The following is a 15783-nucleotide window of genomic DNA, read 5'->3' as shown; positions in this document are numbered from 1 at the left end:
CGACTTTGATTCGTGTTCTGTTCAAGATCGTCACATGGGTGCGTTGCTTGGTGTTGGCCCGCGATGCTCTGATGGTCTCTGGGAGTTTGACTGGCTTCATCTTCCGCCGCCACCACTGCCAGTCTTGCAACCCCTGTTGCTGCATCTACCAGCTCTTTTCAGCAGTGGCATTATCGTCTTGGCCATTTATGTGGTTCTCGTCGGTCATCTTTGGTTCATCACGGTGTTCTAGGGTCTGTCTCTGGTAACGCTTCATAGGATTGTCTGGGTTGTAGGCTTGGTAAGCAGACTCAGCTACCCTACCCTCATAGTGAGTCAGTGTCCGAGCGTCCTTTTGATCTTGTTCACTATGATGTTTGGGGTCCAGCTCCCTTTGCTTCAAAAGGGGGCCATCGTTACTATATTATCTTTATAGACGATTTTTCTAAGTACACTTGGACCTGTTTTATGTCTTCTCGTAGTGAGGTCTTATCTATATACAAAAATTTTGCTACCATGGTTCATACCCAGTTTTCCACTCCTATTCGTGTTTTTCGCGCAGATTCAGCTGGTGAGTATATCTCCCACGCGTTGCGAGCATTTCTTGCCGAGCAGTGTACTCTTACTCAGTTCTCTTGCCCTGGTGCTCATGCTAAGAATGGTGTGGCTGAGCGCAAGCATCGTCACCTTCTTGAGACGGCGCATGTGATGATGATCGCTGCGTCTCTTCAGCCTCTCTTCTGGGCTAAGGCTGTTACCACTTCCACCTATCTCATCAACATTCAACCATCTGCTACTGTACAAGGTGGTATTTCTCTCGAGCGTATTTCTGGTTGTTCTCCTGATTATTCAGCACTCCGTTTGTTTGGTTGCGTTTGCTATGTTTTGCTTGCCCCTCATGAACGCACCAAACTAACAACTCAGTTTGTTGAGTCCGTCTTTCTTGGATACAGTAATGAGCATAAGGGCTATTGGTGTTGGGATCCTGTCGGTCGCCGGATGTGTATTTCCCGGGATGTGACCTTTGGTGAATCTCGTCCCTTCTACCCACGTCCATCCTCCTCGGCCTTTTCCACAGAGGACATCTCTTTTCCTACGTTTCTGAATACACCTCCCTTTGTGCCTAGTATTCCTACTCCTCATCCCGATGTTGCATATCCAACGTCATCCTCTCCTACTGTTTCTTCACCTCCCTCATCACATGACTCTCCACCTTCATCACCGTACCTCCCCCTTCTCCACCTTCATCACCGATACATTTCCCACCCCCTTCTCCACCTCCGTCTCCACCTCCAGTGATTCCACCTCTTCCGTCCTTTCCATTCCATTATACTCGTCGTTCACGTATTGTGGATGAGTCTACTGATGTGCCCTCTACTTCTGGTGTGTCGTCTTCCTCCTCTCACCCGACTTGTGGTCTTCGTTCTCGGCCTTGTCTGCCCCCCTGAACGATATTCTCCTTCTCGCTATGGTCTTTTGACCATTCTTGAGCCTACACTACAAGAAATATGTCAACTTGTGACCGCCACTATTGGTCACTGAAAGGTCATTGTTTTTCATTTGCGACCTTTTTGTGACCAAAAACAGAAGGTCAAAAGCTGGCGGTCGTAAATTGAAATTAACGACCTTCTTCGGGATAAGGTCGTAGACGTTTACGACCAAAACAGAAGGTCGTTGAACCCATGACCTTTTGTTTTGGTCACTAGCTGTCTGCCCAGGCCACGTTGGATCCGACGTGGCAAAATTGCGACCAATTGAAAAGGTCGTTGACAAGATTCAGCCCGGTCCGATTGAGTGTTTTACATGGGCCGAGCCCATTAATTCAGCCTTTTATATATTTTTCCTGTCAATTTACGCTAGCTACATGGGCCTAGCCCAGCAGTTCGGCCTTTTATTTTTGGGTGCGGCCTTTTACAGCGTATGATCTTTTATTTTTTGCCATTTTATTTTCCACCATTTTATATTGGTCCCAAATATCATACACTAGTCCCACACGTCGGAAATTTCAAATGTGTTCAAATTATTTTGATAAGTGGTTCGCATGAGTCATGTTTCCATTGCACACATTTTCAAATCACATACATAATTAGTATTTCATATGAAACAGAAATTGTAATTCTGAAATATACAACATTTCATTCAGATATGGAGAGAAGATACATGAAATTCTAGAGTTCACAATGCCCAGATAACCCAGCTATTATTACATAACTTGCTATATAAGAATGTCTTGGAGCTTCTTTGAACATCTTTCATCTTGAATTTACTCAAAATATCTGCCAACATGAAAACAGAACAACAAGGATAGGGTTAATAACAACAACACGTGATGGGGTGCTATTTAGTAGTAAGATCAAGTCTGGAAAGAAACATGCATGAAAATTAAGAAGAGCTAGAGCAAGTCTACATGAAAATTAATAAGTGGTATTTAGTATGGATGCCCTCAAGTTTTCGTGCACGTCATGCCAAGTCAGCCAACACGTAGCATGCATATGGGCCGTAAAAATGATCAAATGAGGAAGGGTTTAAGCCAAACAGTGGTTCCTCCTTGCAATGATCATAGTTAGATAGTAGCGACCTACTACAGTTCATGTTACAACAACACTAGTTCATGTGAGAAACACACAGGGTCCAAAGTACAAACCAAAAACAATCTGACTTGGGTAAACCAGGACATGATGAAACAAAATTATTCATTTTGGATTAAAAGAGGAATATGGTGTCCACCTTATACTACAACATCATCAGGATTAAAACAACACATTTATAGTCAGAGTGCTGGATGAGAAAAATATCAATTGAAACCAACTAGAGCAGGTGAGCCAGGGATAAGTAGCAGCAGGAAAATAATGGTGCATTCACAACTTCAGTTCAGGTAAATATCACCACATGTATCAGTATACAGGCAGCAATAGTATCATCGAGCACAGCAAAACAACAGCTTGACCCAAACTATACAGTCAACCTCCTATACACCCAACCTACAGTAGTTGTGGCTACACCCAAACTACAGCAGCAGTTCTACCAGTAGCAACAGATCGAGTCAATTGTCTCACCTACAGCAGCTCACCAGGAGCGAAGTTGAGGAGGGTCGGGGCAGGAGCAGCTGGATGCAGGTCACGGGCGTGGTCGGGGAAGGACGCAGGCAGAAGGACGCAGGTCGTCCGAGGATCCCATCGACGCTGTCGCCATCTTGGTTGCTGGAGAGCTGTGGTCGTGGCTGTGTCCACATGCCTGTATCCAGCCTGCAGCCATCATACATACATTCAGTTTATTCAGCATAATCCTACTGTCATTTTCGAGCGAACTAGCCAGAGTTCTGTAGTGTAAATTTGTATCTGAATAACAAAGCGAGGGCATGGCCATATATATACCTCAGTGATGGCCTCAGCCTCACCAAGTCTTATCATGAATTTACAGTATATTCCAAAGTTTTTACAAGTGACAAATAGTGCCAAATGGGAAAATTGAATTATTTGTATCAAGGACAGTACTATGAAATAATTTCTCTGTAAGGGGTTAGTGTGAATATGTTATGATTTTATCCCCAAGCAAACTGGATTCAGATTACCTTCTAGCATCTTTACAGCAGGCATAATGCAAATACCAACTGTTTCCATTCAACTCCTTCTACTTATGTCTAATACTACAAGAGTCCAGACAGCTCCCAATTTCTAACTGAAGATTAGCAGCAGTTCAGTTTCAGTAAACTATTCTTCAGACAGTTTCATTACACTGTCTTCCAGCACAAGTTGGTCATGTCAATGCAGCAAAGAGTATCGACCGGTAGGAACTAGGAAGCTGGCAATGGCACGCCTCACCTGGCGTCCCGGCCATGACGACAATGATGTCGAGGGTCTACCTGCTGCGGGGCAGGTCGACGACCAGTGGTGTAGTCACGCGGGTTTTGCATCAACTTAAGCCTGAGGCACAGGCCAGTCACCGTAGGCATACTGTAGTGGTGCACCGTCGAGGTGAATGTTATCCTGCAAAGCAATTGTAAGGTGTGAACAGTGATCCCCAAAAGTTCAAGCTGGATGATAGTTCTTGGCTTCTTGCATGAAACAAAACACATTTCGTGCGAGCAGACTGTGTACAGTGCAATGAGAATAATATAGGATGATTCGCTTGCAATAAGTAAATGCATCCTGAAGGTCGCAGTGAATCAGAGATTGGGACTACAATTTCATCCCTAGCAAATATATGTTTCCTGATTATTATTCATTTCCAAATGCAGGAAAGCATCCTGGTGACCCAGCTTGTCCGAGAGACTGCTGCTATTATGCAGGAGTTCACACAATCTTGGTATGCTACTATACTTGGCACTTTCTATTTATTATACTACTAATGAGGTTACGAAATTGTTTAACCCAGTCACTTGTTATTCCTAAATTACTAGAAACATCAATATCTACAGTAACATCACCAATCAGGTTGCATGTAAATGCTAGAAATCAAGAATCAAAAGGACTTCAGCTTGTTTCAAATATCTTGCCTCTCTTGCTCCTAGTTCAGTAAAGAAATGGTCGAGCAATGAGCGCTTCACCTCATGGACTTGGCAGTGCACAATAGATTTCGGGATGGAGCACAAATAGAATACATGGAAAAGAACAATAAAGAGCTATACAGTTAATTAAGCATCCTTGGCTGTGCAAATAAGTGAAGAAAATAATAAAGAGCTATACAGTCCAGAATTTTTGTTGAGAACAATAAAGAGCAATACAGATTCATATTCAAGTTTGACTACACGCTAACAAACTCATGATCAAGTTTGACTACAAGCTAACAAAATCTAGTTAAATCAGCAGTAGTATTGCAAGCAACAAATTGACTCTCAGAGCAGAATCAACCACGCACCTAGATAGACTAGACTAACAGAATCAAGACCAATCGCATCTCGACTCGGCAGAACTACCCGACAATCCAGGCATAATTGAGAGGGATTTCGTGACAACTGACTATGATACAATAGATCATCAAAAGCAAAAGGCAGGAGCGGGGTCTGAAATTCGCATACCTTGAGGTGGACGAGAAAGCCTTGGCTTCGATTCGATCAAAAACTGTTGAGGTCGATGCAGCTCGTCTCCGAGGTGTAGTAGAGGATGTGGCCAATGGTGGTGCGGAAGAAGGCATGGTCACGCGCGCCGACCCCGGTCTGGGCGACGACAATCTCGGGGGAAAAGAGTCGAGTTCTTGATTAGTTAAGAAAATCTCTACTTTCAAGAAACATTCACATCAGAAAACTAAAGGAAACTTAATTACTTCTCTATACTATGGAGTCACACTTTCAGGAAACCTGTCTATGTATATACAAACTTGAGAGATTAGCCATGCAAACGTTCAGTGGATCCAAATAAACATGCACATCAGAAAACTAGAGGAACAGACGAACAGTCAACACGTATATATCTAGTCAATAAAATATCTACTACACAAGTGCATACAGTACTCAACATCTACTACACAAGTGCATACAGTACTCAACATTCACTCAAAGTATGTTGTGCAGGATCGCACCATTCCATTTTCACTCAAAGTACAATAATACATCACATTTTTGGATGATCACCAAAGGCAAAACTACTCCTAACTATGATCATCAACATCTACTACTCCTTACTACTCCCTGTGCAATCCTACTCTGCAGTAAAACTTCCTCACCCTCCATTCACCCTGTTCAAGAAGTACTGTAGTAAAACTACTCCTAATGCTACAACAGTTAAAAACAAGTGAAATTACTGTGATGTGCAAAATTTATAGTAAATACTCCACTGAATATTACTGAAACTTAACAGAAGTTAACTAAGCTTTTTCAGTTTCAGAATATACAAATCAGAAAATAAGCTTGCAAGCAAGTTTATGTATGTAATGCACACTGGAGTACAATACTTCTATGGATTTCTACAAATAATTCATGATTTTCTAACTAATCCAAGATATTCATTTAATTAAGTGGAAAAGTAAGTTAAATCTTGTTGAATCTTGTTAAATACTCCAAGCAAAATTACTCTACACATGTACAGTTCAATCTTGTTAAATACTCTAAGCAAAATTACTAGAGTACTGGAGTACTACAAGTTAAATGTGTTGCACATCTCTCAAGGAACCAGCAGCGCTGCTTTCTCCCTTGGTCCAGCTCCTTGCTGTGCAGGATGACTGAGACTCGGATGCAGAGAAAGCTCCCTGCAAATGACATATTGTATCAATGCTTTGCAGCAACAAAAGGAACTCACATACAATAGAACTTGCGCAATAGTGTATCAACACCCCAAAGGAGGCATTACAAAATTCTCAAAGAATGTTTCCGAAGGCATTAACCTCACAGCAACACACCAACCTGAATATACTACCACTGTACTGGCATCACCATACATTCAACCAACAGGATATAACAAATACCAAGTCAGGCAGCACATGCAGATAACTATGTTTGTGCAAATCAGATCTTCTGCATAGAACAGTACATCCTATTCAAAAGAATACAGAGACCTCAAACCATGTAACTACTGAAAGAAGAGGGAATGAATGCAATTCTATATAGACAAAAACACATGTAGTGATGTTATACATAGCAAAACTTCAGTATTTGGTGGTACAATGAAAGAGAAGTTCAGTTGAAGAATCCCTAATTGATGCAAGATTTGCTGCAAGTGAACTATTAGATACATCAATATCAACACACAGATGGTCAATACCTCATAACACAGAGCTAAACTGTAGGGTATAACCTTTCTAAAAAAATTGCAGGGTATAACTAAATCTAGTAAAATGGAGTAAGCATTTGACAAGGGAATACTAGTCTGTCAACTACAGGCTCCTGTTCGATCCTTCAGTTTCAGAAGTTTCAGATCGAAATCTTGATACAGGGCACCACACCAAAATGTTCAGTTTGAAAACCGAATCCAACAGAGGGCTGCTGGGCCTCGTACAGCAGGCACAGGGGAGGCGGCCCAGGTGCGTGCGATCGTGGGACTTGGCACTCGCTGGAGGTCAATGAGGGGCGGCGCATGTCCCGTCGCCCGAAGCAGAGGACGAGCGGGCGCTGTTGCTTAGATGGCGGGGCGGCAGAGATGTAGGGGTGGTCGGCGGCACCGGATCACGGCGGAGATGAAGCGGGGCAGCGGAGTGGAGGGGGAGATACCTGATCTGGCGGAGGTGGTCGAAGAGCGACAGGGAGTGGACGCCCTCCTCGTCGGCGAAGTAGACGACGCCATCGAGGAGGTGGTTCTCGACGACCTCGAGGCCGGCGTTGAGCTGGTGCGGGCGGAAGTCGACTGCGGGGGAGGCGTTGAGGCCGTCGCAGCAGCCAACGTAGCGGTGCATGACGGCGGTGCGGCGCAGCGCGAGGGCTGCCTCCTGGGTGGGCTAACCGGTCTCGACGATGACCCAGAGCACAGGCGGGCGGATGAGGCGCAGCGTCTGGCCCATCTTGCTGAGGTAGTAGGCGAGGAGTGGTGCGGGGGAGAGGGAGAGACGAGGGAGAGATGGTGAGGGGAGGGAGGGACGAGGTCGGCGGCGGTGGGTGAGGAGAACAGCGAGGTCGGCGGTGGGTGGGAGGTTGGACCGGGAGGCGGCGGGGAGAGATTGGATCGGGAGGTGGCGGTGGCGGCGAGGAGATGGGGGGAGGAGGGGTGAGATGAGGGAAGGGGTGTGATGTGAGCTAGGGTTTGGGCTGTGGTGTGGGTGAGAGGTGAGGGGGCAAGGGCTACAGTTGGATCCAGGAGCATCCAACGGTATTTGATGCATGATCCGCGTGAGATGGCTATGGCCCAATCAGAATGCAATACGCGTGTATGACGATATGACCATCGAAAATTGGACGTTATGACCATCCAAAATTGGTCGTGGTCAAATAAAAATAAAATGTAAAGTCAAGTCAGCATTTTATTTTTCATTTTTTGAGTGTCCAAAATGATTTTTTTGTGAAGAAGAAGCTACAAATAATTGCACAAGGGTGCATCTTGAAATGTAAAACAATTTTTCTTAAGGAAGTTTTCATTTTCTTTGCACGGAAATTTCATTTTCCATTTTTCGAGTGCCCAAAATGAGTTTTTTTGTGAAGGACCTATCATATATTTGTTGCAAAATTGTACCAAATCATTTTTCTAAAATACTAGGCCATATTTAATGCACAATTAACCAAATGGTTGGGTGTCAAAAGCTTTTATCGACCTCTCGTGAAAAAGACAAACTTCTGCCGTTTCAGTTGGAAGCGGGTCAAATTTGAACTGCGGCTGCCTCATAGTTTGTTATTTATTTTTCCCAAAAATCATTTTTAGGTACAAAAGTATCTATTTAATCAGAGAAACACCAAAAAGATTCCAAGATTCAACCACTAGCTAGGAACGGTCATGCCCGCCGTTTTGACCGCATTTTGAAACGGGCATAAAAAATTCAAAAAAAATCAAAAAACTGGAAAACCTTCGTATTGTGCCATTATATGTGGCCAAGTTACTAGGAAAAATCATAAACTTATGATACGATAATTATTTTTAAAAAGTGTTCTCAGAAACGAGCTATCATGTGTGGAGATCAATGGCTTTCAAGCCAGATGATCAATCTTATGGCCACATTCATGTCATATTTTATTCAAATGATCTCATATTGTGCACAAGGGTGCATATTGGAATGGCAAACAATATTGCCTAAGAAAGTTTTCATTTTCTTTAGACGAAAAAATCATTTTCCATTTTCCGAGTGCCCAAAATGAGTTTTTTTGTGAAGGGTCTACCAAATAATTGTTGCAAAATTGTACCAAATGATTTTTCTAAAATACTAGGCCATATTTAATGCACAATTTACCAGATGGTTGGGTGTCAAAAGCTTTTATCGACCTCTCGTGAAAAAGACAAACTTCTATCGATTCAGGAGGAAGCGGGTCAAATTTGAACTGCGGCTGCCTCATAGTTTGTTATTTATTTTTCCCAAAAATCATTTTTAGGTACAAAAGTATCTATTTAATCAGAGAAACACCAACAGTTTTCCAAGATTCAACCACTAGCTAGGAACGGTCATGCCCGCCGTTTTGACTGCATTTTGAAACGGGGATAAAAAATTCAAAAAAATAGAAAAATGGAAAACCTTCGCATTGTTTCATTATATGTGGCCAAGTTACTAGGAAAAATCATAAACTTGTGATACGATAATTATTTTAAAAATGTGTTCTCAAAAACGAGCTATCATGCGTGAAGATTCATGGCTTTCAAGCCAAATGATCAACCTTATGGCCACATTCATGGCATAGTTTGCTCAAATGATCTCATATTGTGCACAAGGGTGCATCTTGGAATTCCAAACAATGTTTCCTAATGAAGATTTCATTTTCTTTGGACGAAAAAAATCATTTTCCATTTTTCGAGTGCCCAAAATGAGATTTTTTTCTAAAGGACCTACCAAATATTTGTTGTAAAATTGTACCAAATCAATTTTCTAAAATACTGGGACATTTTTAATGCACAATTGACCAAATGGTTGGGTGTGAAAAGCTTTTATCCACCTCTGGTAAAAAGACAAATTCTCGCCGATTCAGCAGGAAGCGGGTCAAATTTGAACTGTAGCTACCTCGTAGTTTGCTCTTTATTTTTTCCAAAAATCATTTCTAGGTACATAAGTATCTATTTAATCAAAGAAACATCAATAGTTTTCCAAGATTCAACCACTAGCTAGGAACGGTCAAGCCCGCCGTTTTGACCGCATTTTGAAACGGGAATAAAAAATTCAAAAAAAATCAAAAAATTGGAAAACCTTTGCATTGTGTCATTATATGTGACCAAGTTTCCAGGAAAATAATAAACTTGTAATACAGCAATTATTTTAAAAAAGTGTTCTCAGAAATGAGCTATCATGCAAGAAGATTCATGGCTTTCAAGCCAAATGATCAATCTTATGGCCACATTCATGGCATAGTTTGCTCAAATGATCTCATATTGTGCACAAGGGTGCATCTTGGAATTCCAAACAATGTTGCCTAAGGGAGTTTTCATTTTCTTTGCACGGAAAATTCATTTTCCATTTTTCGAGTGCCCGAAATGAGTTTTTTTGTGAAGGATCTACCATATATTTGTTACAAAATTGGACCTAATCAATTTTATAAAATACTAGGCCATATTTAATGCACAATTGACAAAATGGTTGGGTGTCAAAAGTTTTGATCCACCTCTGGTGAAAAACACAAATTCCCGCCGATTTAGTAGGAAGCAGGTCAAATTTGAACTGCAGCTGCCTCATAGTTTGCTCTTTATTTTTTACAAAAATCATTTCTAGGTAGATAAGTATCTATTTAATCAGAAATACATGGTTTGCTGGCGAGACATCGAGGTTTGGACGGTGGCCGAGGGCCCCAACTCTAGAGCGCGTAAGCTCGCATGCCCGCCGCGGGGTCACCGCGTGACCGTGGCGTTGCCATGCGTTCTGGGCGGCCTAGGCATGTCTAGTGGGTTGGGCACTCGCCAGGTAGGTGCTAGGAAGAAAATTACAACATAAGATTCTCATGAGGAGACCGAACTATGCTCAAAGATGAATTAGCAGCCAAGTGTTTGATTAGCGGTACGGGAAATGCACATGGCCAATGGGCGTGAGTTTTGGCTGAGGATGATCATCAACTAAGAAGAATGTCTTGACAAATTTTCAGCTCAAAAGGAGGATCCTAGGTGGTACTTCCTTCATAATGCTTCTGGGTGGACAAAAACTTTGGAAATTCACCGAGGAAGATTTGCTGGGCAAATGGAGCTGAATTTTGTCATGAGGCAATGATTTGGATAGGAAAAAGTGCCCAAAAATTTCAAGGGCAATCAAGAATATATAAATAGCACTTCCTTCATAAAGTGATGTTGTGAACAGAATAGGAAAATGAATATTGTTGAATTATTTTTGAACTAGGCAAGGAAGGATTTTTACATATTTGACGAAGATATGACCCAAAGAATTTATGAGATTTTTTGGGAATTTTTGGAATGACAGAAATATAGGTTGCTTCACAACCTAGGGCAAAAATTGACACATGGACATGACACATAGGCAAAACTGATGAGGTGGCGCCTAGTCATACCAATCAACCATAATTTACAAGGTTATGACCATCTATATTGGTCATGATCAGCTAGAAATAAGGTAGCGGACCAGTGTTGTCTGCTTTGTGACCATTTCGTGTAAGGAAATTACGACCTTTCTGACCAAAATGGTCGTTATAGTTTAGGGTTTGGAGCCCCCCGAACAGCTTTTGACCAATTGGTCTGAAATGGTCATAGATCTATGACCAATTCTTCCAGGGTCACTAACAGAAGGTCACTAGTTGACATATTTCTTGTAGTGCTACTTCTTATTAAGATGCTATTGTTCATCCTGAATGGCAGTTCGCGATGGCAGAGGAGATTGTTGCCTTGAGCACACTAGCACGTGGGCCATTGTTTCTCTTCCTCCCCGTGTTCGTCCCCTCACTTGTAAGTGGGTCTATAAGATTAAGACTCGCTCTGATGGTTCTCTTGAGCATTATGAAGCTCGTCTTGTGGCTGGTGGCTTTCAACAGGAGCATGGTCGTGATTACGATGAGACTTTTGCTCATGTGGCCCATATGACCACTGTCCGCACACTTCTCGCTGTGGCCTCCGTTCGCCATTGGTCTGTGTCCCAACTTGATATTAAGAATGCCTTTATTAATGGTGAGTTGCATGAGGAAGTTTATATGCAGCCACCACCTGGTATTTTAGTTCCTGATGGCATGGTTTGACATCTTCATCGCTCTCTATATGGCCTTAAGCAAGCCCCCCGCATTTGGTTTGAGCGTTTTGCCTCTGTGGTCACTGCAGCTGGTTTTTTGCCCAGTGCTCATGATCCAATGCTATTTGTCCACCTTTCTGCTCGTGGTCGCGTTCTTCTTCTTCTATATGTTGATGACATGATCATCACTGGCGACAATTCTGAGTACATTGCCTTTGTCAAGGCCCGTCTCAATGAGCAATTTCTTATGTATGATCTTGGTCCTCTTCGTTACTTTATTGGGATTGAGGTTTCCTCCACCTCTGATGGCTTTTCTATTTCCCAAGAAAAGTATATCCAATATCTTCTTGCTCGTGCGGCTCTTAGTGATGAGCGCACTTCTGAGACTCCTATGGAGCTCAATGTTAACCTTCGTGCTTTTGATGGTGAGATCTTGTGTGACCAGGCACGTTATTGTCATCTTGTTGGGAGTCTTGTCTATTTCGATGTCACTCATCCGGATACATCCTATCCTGTCCATATTACGAGTCAGTTTGTTTCCGCTCCCACTTCACTTCACTATAGTCACCTTCTTCATGTTCTACAATATCTTCGTGCATGATCTCTCATCATCTCTTTTTCCCCAGTTCCAGCTTGTTACAACTCCGGGACTATTAGGATGCTACGTGGGCTAGTGATCCTTCAGATCGCCGCTCTCTTCCTGCTTACTGTGTTTTTCTTGGTGGTTGTCTCATTTCCGGGAAGACAAAGAAATAGACAGCTCGAGTGTAGAGGCTGAGTGGAGAGCTATTGCTCTTTTGATAGCAGAGGTGACTGATGATCCACAAGTATAGGGGATCAATCTAATCCTTTCAGTAAGCAAGAGTATCTGATGACCCACAAGTATAGGGGATCAATTGTAGCTCTTTTCGATAAGTAAGAGTGTCAAACCCAACGAGGACCAGAAGGAAATGACAAGTAGTTTTCAGTAAGGTAATGTCTGCAAGTGCTGAAACTGTAAGTAACTCTGTAGTTTGATAGCAAGATAATTTGTAACAGGCAAGTAACTATAGTAGTAACAAAGTACAGCAAGATAGCCCAATCCTTTTGAGGCAAAGGACATGCCAAAACGGTCTCTTATGATAAGCAAAGCGTTCTTGAGGGCACACGGGATTTTCATCTAGTCACTTTCATCATGTTGGTTTAATTCGTGTTCGGTACTTTGATAATTTGATATCTGGGTGGGCCGGTGCTTAGGTGTTGTTCTTAATTGAACAAACCTCCTACTTATGATTAACCCTCACGCAAGCATCCGCAACTACGAGAAAAGTATTAAGAATAAATTCTAAACATAGCATTAAACTTTTGGATCCAATCGGTCCCTTATGGAATAGCGCATAAACTGGGCTTTAAGCTTCTATCACTCTCGCAACCCATCATCTAATTGCTACTCCATAATGCATTCCCTTAGGCCCAAATATGGTGAAGTTTCATGTAGTCGACGTTCACATGAAACCACTAAGGGAATCACAACATACACACTATCAAAATATCGAACACATATCAAGTTCACATGATTACTTGCAACATAATTTCTCCTGTGACCTCAAGAACAAAAGTAACTACTCACAAATGATAATCATGCTCAAGATCAGAGGGGTATTAAATAGCATATTGGATCTGAACATATAATCTTCCACCAAATAAACCATATAGAAAGCAACTACAAGATGTAATCAACACTACTAGTCACCCACAAGCACCAATCTGTAGTTCCGGTAACAAGATTGAACACAAGAGATGAACTAGGGTTTGAGATGAGATGGTGATGTTGAAGATGTTGATGGAGATTTCCCTCCCCAAGATGGGAGAGTTTTGGTGATGATGATGACGATGATTTCCCCCTCCGGGAGGGAAATTCCCCCGATGGAATCGCTCTGCCGGAGGGCAAAAGTGCTCCTGCCCAAGTTCCGCCTCGAGACGGCGGTGCTCCGTCCCAAAAGTCCTCTCTTTATTTTTTCTAGGTCAAAATGACATATATATATATACCAGAAAATGGGCACCGGAGGTGGGCCTGGGTGAGCACAACCCACCAGGGCGCGCCTGGGCTCCCTGGCGCGCCCTGGTGGGTTGTGCCCACCTGGTGGGCCCCTCTGGTAGTTATTTGCTCCAATATTCATCATATATTTGATAAAAAATCTCCGTGAAGTTTCAGCTTGTTTGGAGTTGTGCACAATAGGTGGCCTGACGTAGCTTTTCTAGGTCCAGATTTCCAGCTGCCGGAATTCTCCCTCTTTGTGTATACCTTGCATATTATGAGAGAAAAGGCATTAGAATTACTCCAAAAAGCATTATTATAGATAAAAACATCATAAATAACAGTAAGGAAACATGATGCAAAATGGACGTATCAACTCCCCCCCAAGCTTAGACCTCGCTTGTCCTCAAGAGAAAAACCGAAATCGAAAAACATGTCCACATGCTGAGAGAGAGAGAGGTGTCGATAAAAACAAAATACGGACATAGAAGCATCATGTTCATTATTATAACAACAACAAACTTAAACATCAGACTCTTATCATAAAGCTCTTATCATAGACTTCTCATGAATAAGTGACAATTCATCACACTGTTGAAGTATAAAGCAAAAACTCTATTAGAGACCAACAAACTATGTTCTCAGTCAACTTTGCAACTACAGTTCATCATCTTTTCAGGAAGGGTCACGTATCGGAGCCTTTAGGCAAGTCCACATACTCAAACATCATATAGTCTTCTATGAGTGCTAACACTCACTGCGTACACATGAGCAAAACACTTCAACCGGACACATAGAAAGATAGCGGCTTATAGTTTCGCCTCCCAACGTATTCACCTCAAGGGTAATGTCAATATAATAACTCATTTTATCTATATTCAACTGGACATATGTACCTAGATCTTTCCTCACCACATGATGCTTGCCAAAGGAGAAAAATAAAAAGGAATAGAAGGAAAACTTTGACTCTTTGCATAAAAGTAAATACATAAAAGTAAAAGATAGGCCCTTCGAAGAGGGAATCAGAGGTTGCCATGCGCTTATTTGTTTGTATGCTCAACCCCTTAGTGGAAAAGAACGTCACGTTGTATTGCCCCTTGTGATAGGAACCTTTATTATGCAGGTCTATCGCTTTTATGCTTCACCATCACAAGTTCATACAACGCTCAATTTTCTCTTACACTAAATGATCTCACACTTTTAGAAGCAATTTTTATTGCCTTTTTGCACCGATGACAACTTACTTGAGGGATCTTGCTCAATCCCTAGGTAGGTATGGTGGACACTTGAAAATAAGATTTGGGTTTAAGGGTTTTTGGATGCACAAGTAGTATCTCTACTTAGTGCGGAATTTTTGGCTAGCAAAGATAGGGGCAAGCACCACATGTTAAAGGATCCATGACAATATGACTTCTACGTGAATATAAACAAACATAAACCATTAAGTTGTCTTCCTTGTCCAACGTCAATACTTTTGGCATATAATATTTTGATGAGGGCTCACAATCACAAAAGATTTCTAGGATAGTATGTTTATATGTGAATCTTCTCTTCCCTTATTAATTCTTTCATGAGTTGCATCATTCACTAATGTTATGTTTGTAATCTCTAATAAAATTTTCTACTTATACTTTTCCTTATGTGGTGTCATCACCGACCATAAGATTAGTATATGATCTTTTTCATAATTTCTTTCCTTTTATTTATTTCCTTCATCTTTTTCTTCCTTATTTCTTCTCTTTTATTTGCAACATGAAAGTAAAGAAAGCAAAAACTCAAGCTAAACTTTATTGTATATCTTGCACACGATTACAAGGATAGATCACTAAGCAAACTCTCAAAGAAGAAAGGATCGAACTAAACTTTTATTCATCTAATGCAAAAGATCGAACTAAAATAAGTAAAGGCAAAAAGATAGTGGGATGATACGATACCGGGTGATACGTCCATTTTGCATCATGTTTTCTTACTGTTATTTATAATGTTTTTATCCATAATAATGCTTTTTGGAGTATTTCTAATGCCGTTTCTCTCATAATATGCAAGGTACACACCAAGAGGGAGAATTCCGG

Source organism: Aegilops tauschii, chromosome 5 (genome assembly GCF_002575655.3).
Source record: "Aegilops tauschii subsp. strangulata cultivar AL8/78 chromosome 5, Aet v6.0, whole genome shotgun sequence".
NCBI classification, from domain to species: domain Eukaryota; kingdom Viridiplantae; phylum Streptophyta; class Magnoliopsida; order Poales; family Poaceae; genus Aegilops; species Aegilops tauschii.
Note: the sequence above shows the minus strand (reverse complement) of the source record.